At 41.9% G+C, this 12,727-nt stretch overlaps 1 protein-coding gene across 1 annotated transcript in view; it reads left to right on the plus strand.

Moving 5' to 3' along the window:
• The first annotated feature begins 6,101 nt into the window (after nucleotides 1-6,101).
• The window catches only part of LOC126984078 (venom carboxylesterase-6-like), an 88,732-nt gene continuing 82,106 nt past the window's right edge, over nucleotides 6,102-12,727 (plus strand). The window contains exon 1 of the mRNA XM_050837476.1: nucleotides 6,102-6,309. The gene's annotated coding sequence lies outside the window, so the exon portion shown is untranslated. The remainder of the gene's footprint in view (nucleotides 6,310-12,727) is intronic.

Consider the following 12,727-nt stretch of genomic DNA (forward strand, 5'->3'; position numbering starts at 1 on the left):
AATAGAGAAAGAAGGTGGAATAAAATGGAAAATGAGAATAGAGAAAGAAGGAGGAATAAAATGAAAAATGAGAATAGAGAAAGAAGGTGGAATAAAATGAAAAATGAGAATAGAGAAAGAAGGTGGAATAAAATGAAAAATGAGAATAGAGAAAGAAGGTGGAATAAAATGAAAAATGAGAATAGAGAAAGAAGGAGGAATAAAATGGAAAATGAGAATAGAGAAAGAAGGTGGAATAAAATGAAAAATGAGAATAGAGAAAGAAGGTGGAATAAAATGGAAAATGAGAATAGAGAAAGAAGGAGGAATAAAATGGAAAATGAGAATAGAGAAAGAAGGTGGAATAAAATGGAAAATGAGAATAGAGAAAGAAGGTGGAATAAAATGAAAAATGAGAATAGAGAAAGAAGGTGGAATAAAATGGAAAATGAGAATAGAGAAAGAAGGTGGAATAAAATGGAAAATGAGAATAGAGAAAGAAGGTGGAATAAAATGGAAAATGAGAATAGAGAAAGAAGGTGGAATAAAATGGAAAATGAGAATAGAGAAAGAAGGTGGAATAAAATGGAAAATGAGAATAGAGAAAGAAGGTGGAATAAAATGGAAAATGAGAATAGAGAAAGAAGGTGGAATAAAATGGAAAATGAGAATAGAGAAAGAAGGTGGAATAAAATGGAAAATGAGAATAGAGAAAGAAGGTGGAATAAAATGGAAAATGAGAATAGAGAAGAGACAGAAAGAAGGTGGAATAAAATGAAAAATGAGAATAGAGAAAGAAGGAGGAATAAAATGGAAAATGAGAATAGAGAAGAGACAGAAAGAAGGTGGAATAAAATGAAAAATGAGAATAGAGAAAGAAGGTGGAATAAAATGAAAAATGAGAATAGAGAAAGAAGGAGGAATAAAATGAAAAATGAGAATAGAGAAAGAAGGAGGAATAAAATGAAAAATGAGAATAGAGAAGAGACAGAAAGAAGGTGGAATAAAATGAAAAATGAGAATAGAGAAAGAAGGAGGAATAAAATGAAAAATGAGAATAGAGAAAGAAGGTGGAATAAAATGAAAAATGAGAATAGAGAAAGAAGGAGGAATAAAATGAAAAATGAGAATAGAGAAAGAAGGTGGAATAAAATGAAAAATGAGAATAGAGAAGAGACAGAAAGAAGGTGGAATAAAATGAAAAATGAGAATAGAGAAAGAAGGTGGAATAAAATGAAAAATGAGAATAGAGAAAGAAGGTGGAATAAAATGGAAAATGAGAATAGAGAAAGAAGGTGGAATAAAATGAAAAATGAGAATAGAGAAGAGACAGAAAGAAGGTGGAATAAAATGGAAAATGAGAATAGAGAAAGAAGGTGGAATAAAATGAAAAATGAGAATAGAGAAGAGACAGAAAGAAGGTGGAATAAAATGAAAAATGAGAATAGAGAAAGAAGGTGGAATAAAATGAAAAATGAGAATAGAGAAGAGACAGAAAGAAGGTGGAATAAAATGAAAAATGAGAATAGAGAAAGAAGGTGGAATAAAATGAAAAATGAGAATAGAGAAAGAAGGAGGAATAAAATGAAAAATGAGAATAGAGAAAGAAGGAGGAATAAAATGAAAAATGAGAATAGAGAAAGAAGGTGGAATAAAATGAAAAATGAGAATAGAGAAAGAAGGTGGAATAAAATGAAAAATGAGAATAGAGAAAGAAGGTGGAATAAAATGAAAAATGAGAATAGAGAAAGAAGGAGGAATAAAATGAAAAATGAGAATAGAGAAGAGACAGAAAGAAGGTGGAATAAAATGGAAAATGAGACGTCTGGGAGAGGGAGAAAAGGAAAAAATGGAGAGTGGAGGAGTGACAGAGAAAAAAAGGGTGGCTCAGGGAGAAATTAGAAAAGGAGATTATAAGAAGATGACAGACAGGAGGAGAGAGAGAGAAAAAAAAAAACCGGATGATGGAAGAGCTGGAGAGAGAAAAAAAAGAAGAAATGGAGAGAGAAGGAAAGGCAGAAAGAGAAAGAAAGAAGGTGGGTGAGGGAAAAGGGAGAGAAGAAGATAATGGAAAAGTGAAGATAGAAGAAGGAAAAAAACGATGATGAGATGACTTGGAGAGAAGAAAAGGGAGAAATGGAGAGAGAAGGAAAGGCAGAAAGAGAAAGGAAAAAGGTGGGTGAGGGAAAAGGGAGAGAAGATAATGGAAAAGATGATAGAAAAAGGAAAAAAAACGATGATGAGATGACTTGGAGAGAAAAAAAAAGGGGAAATGGAGAAAGAAGGAATGGCAGAAAGAAAAAAAAAGGGAGGGTGAGGGAAAAGGGAGAGAAGATAATGGAAAAGAGGATAGAAAAAGGAAAAAAAAACGATGATGAGATTACTTGGAGAGAAAAAAAAGGGAGAAATGGAGAGAGAAGGAAAGGCAGAAAGAGAAAGAAAGAAGGGAGGGTGAGGGAAAAGGGAGAGAAGATAATGGAAAAGAGGATAGAAAAAGGAAAAAAAACCGATGAGATTACTTGGATAGGAAAAAAAAGGGGAAATGGAGAGAGAAGGAAAGGCAGAAAGAGAAAGGAAAAAAGGTGGGTGAGGGAAAAGGGAGAGAAGATAATGGAAAAGAGGATAGAAAAAGGAAAAAAAACGATGATGAGATTACTTGGATAGGAAAAAAAAGGGGAAATGGAGAAAGAGGGAATGGCAGAAAGAAAAAAAAAGGGAGGGTGAGGGGGGAGATGAAGGCGAGGAAGAGGAATGTTTGTGATTAAGGGATGGGGAAGAAAATCGAAAAGTTCGTCTATTCATCATGATATTTCCTTTTGTCCTACCTTTGCCTCCCTTCCTCCTCCTCCTCCTCTTCTCTTTCCCTTTCTCCCTACGTTGACTAATTCATCTTCTTTCCTAACCTTTCTCTCCCTCCCTTCTCTCCTTCTCTTGCCCTCTTTCCCTACGTTAGAGAAAAAATATCTTCTTTCCTAACCTTTGCTTCCCTCCATCCTCCCCTTCTCCTGCCATCTTTTCCTACGTTAAAAAAAAATCCTCTTCTCTCCTACCTTTCCTTCCTTCCATCCTCCTCTTCTCCCGCTCTCTTTCCCTACGTTAGAAAAAAATTATCTTCTTTCCTAACCTTTGCTTCCCTTCCTCCCTCCCCTTCTCTTGTCCTCTTACCCTACGTTAACTAATTCCTCTTCTTTCCTACCTTTGTCTCCCTCCCTTCGTCCCCTTCTCTTGTCCTCTTTCCTTACGTTAACCAATTTCCATTCTTGCCTCCCTTCCTCCTCCTCTCCTTCTCTTGTTCTCTTACTCTACGTTAACCAATTTCTCTTCTTTCCTAACCTTTGCTTCCCTTCCTCCCTCCCCTTCTCTTGTCCTCTTACCCTACGTTTACTAGTTCCTCTTCTTTCCTACCTTTGTCTCCCTCCCTCCCTCCCCTTCTCTTGTCCTCTACGTTAACTATCTTTTTTCTTTCCTTCCTTTGCCTCCTTCCCTTTCTCTCGCTCTCTTACCTACTCCATCCAATTCCTTCTTGCTAACTCCTTTTTTTTTGTCTTTTTCTATTGTTTACGTCTCTCTCAAGTAGAATTTTTCCTACCCACTCTGATCTTGACCGTGACACGTTTTCATATCTAAGTTTTCATCTTCTTTTTCTGCACAGTTTGTTTTATCTCATTTCTTGCTAACTCCTTTTTTTTGTATTTTTCTTTTGTTTACATCTCTCTCAAGTAGAATGTTTCCTACTCACTCTGATCTTGACCGTGACACGTTTTCATATCTAAGTTTTCATCTTCTTTTTCTGCACAGTTTGTTTTATCTCATTTCTTGCTAACTCCTTTTTTTGTCTTTTTCTATTGTTTCCAGCTATCTCTCAAATACTAGTTTTTCTACTCGCTCTGATCTTGACCGTGACACGTTTTCATATCTAATTTTCCATCTTCTTTTTCTGTACAGTTTGCTCGTGGAGGTCTCGGCTCTTGCTAACTCCTTTTTTTCTCTTTTGTTTCCAGCTTTCTCTTTTTCTACTCGCTCTGCTTTCCTCCCTGACGCATTTACAGCCTTATCTTACACTGATTTCTCTGTATAATCCGATCGTGGAGGTCTCGATTCTTGCTAACTCCTTTTTTTCTCTCTTTCTCTTGTTTCCAGTTCTCGTCAGCGCCTTTTTTTCTACTCGCTCTGCTCTTCTCCCTGATACATTTACAGCCATATCTTACACCGATTTCTCTGTACAATCCGATCGTGGAGGTCTCGATTCTTGGTAACTCCTTTTTTTCTCTCTTTCTCTTGTTTCCAGTTCTCGTAAGCGCCATTTTTTTCTACTCGCTCTGCTTCTCTCTATTGCACGTTTACGGACAGACTTTGTTTTGTTCGCTTCTCTCTCTGTACAGGTTGCTCGTGGAAGTCAGATTGGTTATAAGACACTTTCGCTTCCCACATCACCTATTTTTAAAGGTCAAAGAGGGGGTCAATCGGGCTCTAATGAGTGTTTCTTCAGGTTCACGGTACAGAGGAAGGGTCAGACTACCTCCAGGATCATAAAACTACCCCAGGAAATCCCCCAAACTCCTAGGGAAGGCCTTGTCAAATAAGTGAACTTGGGCACCGAAATGCTTAAAAATACGGCCCTTAGTTTTTTGGTAACGTTTCCAGCTCTAACACCTTTTTTCCACTTTCTCTGCTCCTCTCCCTCGCACGTTCACAAATCTTCTAATACTCTCTTTCTCTGTACAGTTTCCTCGTGGTGGTCTCGGTTCTTGTTAACTCCTCCACTTTTTTTTCTCTTTTAAGGAAAATTACCAATCAGAAACTTTCGAAAACATGATGGAGCTTAAAAAATGCTTTCTCGGTTCCCAGCATGAGTTTAATGAAGAAGCACAAGAAAACAATGTAATCTTTGTAAGGAAAATCTAAGCTGGAAAGGGAACAAGAGAGAGTGAAGGCCCCTAGCAATGAGTATGGACACAACAACACACAGCAACATAACAACAACAACACTCGAAGCTACGTCATCAAAAACTTTCTCCCCGGCATATTTAGTTTTGACTCCAGGTAAGACACTAATACGTGATTGCCTCATAAAAGCAACTCGCCGCATACATTTGCAGAATCACAAAGCAACACAACATGAACGCTACTCGAAGCTACAATGTTATAAAAAAACTTTCTCCCCGGCATGTTTAGTTTTGACTTCAGGTAAGACACTGTTACGTGAGACTCATAAAAGACTCACCGTTTACATCTTCACAATCACTAAGCAACACAACAAGAACGCTACTCGAGGCTACAACGTTATCAAAAACTTTCTCCCCGGCATGTTTAGTTTTGACTCCTGGGAACATGAATAGCTGCCTCATACAAAGAAACTCGTTGCATAATTATACTCCACAATCAAATCGCATCCACGCCTCCCTCCTCCTATCTCCCATGCCTTTCTCTCTCTCCCTCTGTCCTCAGCGGGTCAGATAAAAAGGAGCTCTTCGCATTCAGGTGAGCGCAAGAGAAAAGAGCTGCAGCGTGGAAGGAGAAAAGAATGTCACACGAAGTTTTATAGCGAACCATCAAAGGCGAGCAGTATACCGGTGACGCAAAAATACGGTGTTGGCTCACGAGGACTTGAGTGTTTCTGTTGCTTCATCTGTTTGCTGTTTCTGTTGCTCCTGTTCTCTCTCTCTCTCTCTCTCTCTCTCTCTCAAACTAGGAGATCAAGACGACAGAAAAAAGAAACACTAAAGAGTGAAGCATCATTTATCTTTGTTTCAGTTGACCCTAATACCGTTTGCTATGTCTGCGTCTCTCTCTCTCTCTCTCTCTCTCTCTCTCTCTCTCTCTCTCTCTCTCTCTCTCTCTCTCTCACTAAGCACTTCAGCATCAACAGCCAACAGGAATAAAAAGCTAACCATGGCATACCCAGGGACAGACGACACGCAGTTCATATCCCGCTGGCCGTTTCGAAGCCTCTCCGTCAGTTCTCTTCGCTCTGATTGGCTAAAGATCATACGAGACTCGAGCCAACCAATCACGCGCCAGAAAGCCCCATTCTTGCCACACGGGGATCGATTAATTACTTGTAATGTCAAATGTCATGCTTTCATTGTTGCTTTAGACGTGAAAGGAAGGTGTACTCAAACTCAGGTGGTCTAGTGAACCTGGACACGTGTTTTGGTGTTGGTTTTGAGGCTGCTGGCGAGGACGAGGACGAGGAGGAGGACGAGAACGTGACAAGGACAAGAATGAGACGACAGCGGAACGAGGACTAGATGAAACGGGGACAAGAAGACGAGGTGAAGAGGACGAGGAGGAGACGAGGGTAAAGGCGATGGCACCTTCAATTTGGAGGTGAGAAAACTGAAGTGATTATAATCCGATGTTTATTAATAGCATCCATTAACAGGTAGTGGCAGCATTATCGGCTCAGGGGGGAGAGAGGGAATTTAGTTACTGGGGCATCGCGTTCACTACTCCGCTGTGCTAATAAGATGGAGGCCAGGGAGAGGTGCTTAATGGTGTTGATGTTAATGTTGTTTTGTTGTTTATGTTCTTACTTAGGATTCTTGATGCTTACTTAAGATTTTATGCAGGTTGGTTCTTGAGGCGCACACACTTGTATTCTATTTTGTGGTGTTGAGGTAAAGGCCAGTTTGAGGTAGTTGATGATTGATGTTCTTCTTGTTTTGTTGGTTGTGTTCTTATACTTATGATTTCTACTGCTTACTTATGATTTTATACAGTTGGGTCTTGAGGCGCGCACACTTGTATTCTATTTTGTGATGTTGAGGTAAAGGCCAGTTTGAGGTAGTTGATGATTGATGTTCTTGTTGTTTTGTTGGTTGTGTTCTTACTTATGATTTCTACTGCTTACTTATGATTTTATACAGTTGGGTCTTGAGGCGCGCACACTTGTATTCTATTTTGTGGTGTTGAGGTAAAGGCCAGTTTGAGGTAGTTGATGATTGATGTTCTTGTTGTTTTGTTGTTTATGTTCTTACCTGTGATTCTTACTGCTTATGATTTTATACAGTTTGGTTCTTGAGGCGCACACACTTGTATTTTGTGGTGTTGAGGTAGAGGCCAGGAAGAGGTAGTTGATGATTGATGTTCTTCTTGTGTTGTTGTTTGTGTTTATGTTTAAGATGTTTGGTTCTTGAGCCTCACACCCTTTAGTTTTATGACGTTGTGTTGAGGTTTAGGCCAGGTAGAGGTAGTTAATATTGGTGATGTTTTTGTTTTGATGTTTGTGTTGTTCGTGGTTAATGATGTTTTATAATTTGGTCTTGGGGCACACACTTCTATATCATGCTGTTGCGGTAAAATGCAGGCCGGGTACTTATGATGTTTGATGTTCATGCTTTATTCTTTACGTGTTTACTTAAGGAGTTTGTGTTCTTATGTTCTTTTATATGTGTTTTATGTATTTCGTTCTACTGACAGCCACGTACAATCCATCCTGTAGACTGTCTGGAAAAATTAATCCTGTAGGCTGTCTGGAAAAGTTAATCCTGTAGGCTGTCTGGAAAAGTCAATCCTGTAGGCTGTCTGGAAAAGTTAATTCTGTAGGCTGTCTGGAAAAATTAATTCTGTAGGCTGTCTGGAAAAGTTAATCCTGTAGGCTGTCTGGAAAAGTTAATTCTGTAGGCCGTCTGGAAAAGTTCATCCTGTAGGCTGTCTGGAAAAGTTAATTCTGTAGGCTGTCTGGATAAATTAATTCTGTAGGCTGTCTGGAAAAGCTAATCCTGTAGGCTGTCTGGAAAAGCTAATCCTGTAGGGTGTCTGGAAAAGTTAATCCTGTAGGCTGTCTGGAAAAGCTAATCCTGTAGGGTGTCTGGAAAAGTTAATCCTGTATGCTGTCTGGAAAAGTTAATCCTGTAGGCTGTCTGGAAAAGTTAATCCTGTAGGCTGTCTGGAAAAGTTAATCCTGTAGGCTGTCTGGAAAAGCTAATCCTGTAGGCTGTCTGGAAAAGCTAATCCTGTAGGGTGTCTGGAAAAGCTAATCCTGTGTACATATTCTCTTGCGTTGAGGTGAAAGCCAGGCACGGAAATGTGGCTAATGTTGCTGCTCTTTCTGGTTGTATTTGTTCTTGCTTGTGATAAATGAATAGGCGTTGTAATCCTCTTAATGCAAATCCGATTCAGTCATTCTGTAAACCGCCATATGACGCTGGCTGTTGCGGCGTCTAATTCAAATCAAGCAATCATTCTGTAAGGAGTTTCAAATGATGCGCACAGTACCTTCTACAAACGGATGAATCTTGCAAGGGAAACAAAAGAGGACGTGTGTACAATTTCCCCTCACTATTTTTTATTCCGTTATTTCTACATTGAAGGAGGGAGGCAAAACAAAGGAGAGAAGGGCTGTTAAAGAATGAAACTGTGCATCTGTCACGGCGGCTAACGGGAAGGGAAACAATTAGGACTTATTTATAATTTTTGAAGTCACTTTTTCATCGCGTTATAATTTCTACATCGAAGGAAGGAGGAAAGAGAAAGGAGAGAAGCTGTTAAAGGGTAAAATTCAATGTGTTTGCCACGACGGCTAACGAGGAGGCGGCAAGGGTGGGTATCCTTCTAAGACGAGTCCTATCCGCCTGATGACCTTCTGTAGCGTTCCGACATCCTGCAGAGACTCGCGTCGCTAATTAGTTCGTATAATTGGCTGTTGCTCATGTTCTCGAGGAGGCACACTGGAATATTTTCTGGGAACTGAGAAGGTGGCGGAGTACGAGACTTAATAAACCTGGATACAATAATTTAGTACGATACCGATTGAGGTGGCGGGGTACGAGAATGTTCTTGTGATGTAATACAGTACTTTGTCATTAGAGGAAGTTGCACCGTTAAAGTGTTTTGCTATACAGAGATGCGCTTCTTATTGATGAGGCGGAGAAGTAGGAAAGTTGTTACGGATTTGGTGTCGTAAACTGAGAACAGATGATTTTCCGGAGTTCAATAGCTGTTTCTCTTGCAGACGATACTTGGGTCTTCGATTGGATGACTTAGTAAGAGTTCACAGTTAGTAGTTCGTAATTGGTAGTAGTGTTTTTTTGTCATACGTTATTAATGTGTTTGTGAGGCTTCTCGTTTGATCTCAATTAGACTGGTATTCAAATAATTTCCCCGACCTGTTTTTTTCTTACACGAACCTTTAATGAACTTGAGATGAGATTCAGCGTCCACATTTCCCCCTCGAACACATTTTTATTAGTTTGCCACATAACACATTCCCCTCCCCGCGCCCCTTCCCTCTGACCCTCCATTCCCGGCCCTGCGAGGCGTCGGTGCCATCTTTATATTTATGAGCCGCGGTAGAGCATCAAAACTTTCCATTTGCCGGTCTGACGAGGGACAAACACCTCCATCGGGTATTACCATATTGTTAACGTTTGTTTGATGGCTTCGACGGGTAAACACACGCGGCCCGGCGACGTAACTGTCAGTACTCGGCTGTTTAATATTCATGGCGCGGGGAGGCGAGGCGCACGGCGGGCTTCATTACCGTCTCGACTCCTTAACGAACCAGTGAGCGAGGCTTCGAAGCACCCAAACGGAGACACTAGCGCCATATTTTTCAACATTTTGGCTTTCGTAGGAGTTTTGGGCACCTCCAAGGATAGTTTTATGACCCATCTGGTAGTTTGACCCTTCTTCTGTGCCGTGAATGTAAAGAAACACTCATTAGAACCCGACTGATCTCTTTTTTTGGCCTTTGAAAAGAGTTGAGATGGAGGCGTCTGATAACACAGCCTTTAATCAACGCATCGGAGTTCGGTCTGAGTCGTCGAAGAACACAAAGAATCGCCGCAGAAAAAGAAATCTGAGTAGCAATTAAACTCCTGCGCTCTCCCCAACATCGTGGCGTCGCTGATAACACTTCCATCACTTTCTTTGTTTCCTCGCGGGCTCATGATTTTTTTACACACAAGTTCGCGTGAAACTTAATAGCCTTCGTGATATCCATGAGAGAAAACTTGAAAATCTCTGGGCAAAGGTGTCAGTGTTTGCTCTCGGCTTGTGGGCCAGAGAACCATTAAAGAGTGTGCGGGAAAGAGGGAAAGAGGAGGCGGCGGAGGCTGAGGAAAGAGATGAAAGTGATGCTGAAAGTTACGAAGAGCGAAAGTCAGAGGAACTAGACGAGGGAGGAAGAGCGGGAGGAAGGAAGGAAGGAAGGAAGGTAATGAAAAGACAGAGGGATGAGCAAAGATGGATGAAGAAAAAGTGGGTCACGAAGGATTAAGGAAGGAAGGAAGGGCGGAAGGAAGGAGGAAAGAGAGCGTTGGAAGAGGATGTTTGTCGGGGTTCCCAGAGGCTCGGCGGCACAATTGGAGAACCAGCCAAGTCAACACGGGCCCTTCTGATTGACTCTCTCTCTCTCTCTCTCTCTCTCTCTCTCTCTCTCTCTCTCTCTCTCTCAAGGATTGCCACATTTCAGACCTCAAAAGCAGGAGTATGTATCATTTCGTGACTAAAATGCGCACTCTTCCCAAAACAAGTGAGGAAAGAAGATGCTTTGGTAAGGAGGAGGAGGGGAAGGAGGGGAAGGAGGAGGAGGAGGAGGAGGTGAAGGAAAAGGAAGGAAGAAAAGGGAAACCAGGAAGAAAATACGAGCTGCCGCGTTATTTTTGGAGGAATGAAATAAAAACGGTACGAGGAGAAGGGTGTTTTTTGTGTTCGTGAAAGAGGTTAAGAGGCGACTACCTACCGTGGATGGGCAACAAGACCTCATAAAGGGAGAATGCGAGAGGGGAGCCGGAGCGCGGAGGTGAGAGGCTCGTAGGAAAGGGCGAGGTACCGAGGGAATGGAAACGAGAGGCGTGAAGGGGAGTGGACGGAAGGATTAAAAGCAAGTACAGACTGAAGGATGAGAGAGAGTGGAGGGCAAGGGGGAATGAGGGAAAGAGGCAGGTGATGATGCAGAGCCGAGTGAGGGGAAGTAATGCGAGGGAAATGATGGAGAGGGGAATGAAAAGGAGGAGGTAGAAGGCGGAAGCTGAAGGGTCCGTGGATGAGGAAGAGTGGAACCAAGGAAGTGAAGTGGAATGAGAGCTAGGCGGGTGATTATACAGATCCGATGGAGGGGAAACAATGCGAGTGGAGTGATGAAGAGTGGAATGCGAAGAGGCAGGAGGAGGAAAGCGGAATGAGAAGGAGAAGGAGGATAGTTGAAGCTGAGGATTCACAGTTGAGGAAGCGTTGACTCAAGGAAGTGAAGTGAAGGGGAATGAGGGGAGGAGGAAGATGCTGAGGAAGATCTTTGAACAGCAACGAGGGAAAGCAATGGAAGGAAAGGGAATGAGGGGAGGAGGAAGATGTTGAGGAAGAGCTTTGAACATTAGCGAGGGGAAGCAAGGGAGTAGAGTGAGGGGAGAGGGAATGAGAGGAGGAAACAGACGCAGGGAGGGAAGTCAGGAGAGTGAGGGGAAGGGAAGGGAGAGGAAACTGGCGCTGGGGGGGAGCCATGAACACCAGGGAGAGGAAACGAGTGAATGGAATGGGAGGGGGAGGGCAGGAGGGAAAGAGCCAGGCATTAGAACACGGGAGGGAAAACCAGGTGAGCGGAATAGAGCGGCATGAAGGATGGGAGGCAAGGAGCGGAAACTGATGGGGCCGCGGGAGGGTGAGAGGAACCAAAGGAGTGGAACGACACGGAACAAGAGGTGCAGGAAGCTGGAATTGAAGGGGCCGCGGGCGAGAGAGCGAGAGGGAGCATAGAGCAGGCAGCAGGCAGGAGGCAGCAGGCGGCGAGTCGTGGCTTCCAGATCGAGTTGCCGTGAGGTAATACACTGTGTTCGTCCTGCTGGATGCGAGGCTCGGCGGGGCTTGGCGAGGCTCGATTACATGCTCTTGTTTGCCTCCACTATCGCTGACGAGCCGCGCTGCCTACGAGGGCCGGACCGGGCGAGGCGCCTCCTTTGTTAAACAGTTTCTGAAGACATACGAGAAATTACGTTGTGAGGTTTATCATAAAGTGAAGTCCTTCCACTAAATAGTTTATTGAAAAATTATTGTTAGTTTATTATCATTTTATGTTATTTTTTTTTCATATAGGTGTTGTTCCTCCAGCAAGGCTTCGTCATCGTTCTTATATTGTTGTTATTAATCCGTCTGCAAAGCCCTAATTATAATGGTTTTAAGGCTGTACCTCGATATCAGTGAGTCAGATCCTTTTCATCAGTTTCCGTCTTTATTGTCAATTTTAAACGTTTCTTAAGATATTTCAGAAAGAACTTAAAAACATAACACTCAAACGTCATTAGCACGGCCTGGAGTTTTATGATATTACTATTACAAATGTTATTAATCTTCCTACAGATGTGCAACGTATAAAGTCAGCCGCCCTCAAGCCTCTAGTAATTAGCTTTGACGTTTAATTGAAAACATCCACGTTTATGAAGTCAAGAAGTATAATAATTAGAAAAAAAACAATGAGACAGTAAACACCATTAACAACAAGCTTATAAGAGAGATTTTAACAAGAAAGTACTGCAGGATACGCAGAAAACCGTGTTCTTATTTCTCTTTTCCTCGCTCCGAGTAAATACTGGTAGCGACACTCCCGGAACTCGACGTAATTAACTGAAACGTCCTCTTTAACTGTAACAATTAGATTAAGGAGAAAATGAACCGTCTGGAGCCTCACTTAGCGCACGAACGAGCTCTCATTTTACTTCCAGCGGGACAGAAATTTTCACCGTGTTGTTTTTTGTCCAATCTTCGTCCGCGTAATGGCCGGTGAAGGCGGTAATAGTATATAGGGAGAGGA

Source organism: Eriocheir sinensis, chromosome 55, assembly GCF_024679095.1.
Source record: "Eriocheir sinensis breed Jianghai 21 chromosome 55, ASM2467909v1, whole genome shotgun sequence".
In the NCBI taxonomy this organism is placed as follows: domain Eukaryota; kingdom Metazoa; phylum Arthropoda; class Malacostraca; order Decapoda; family Varunidae; genus Eriocheir; species Eriocheir sinensis.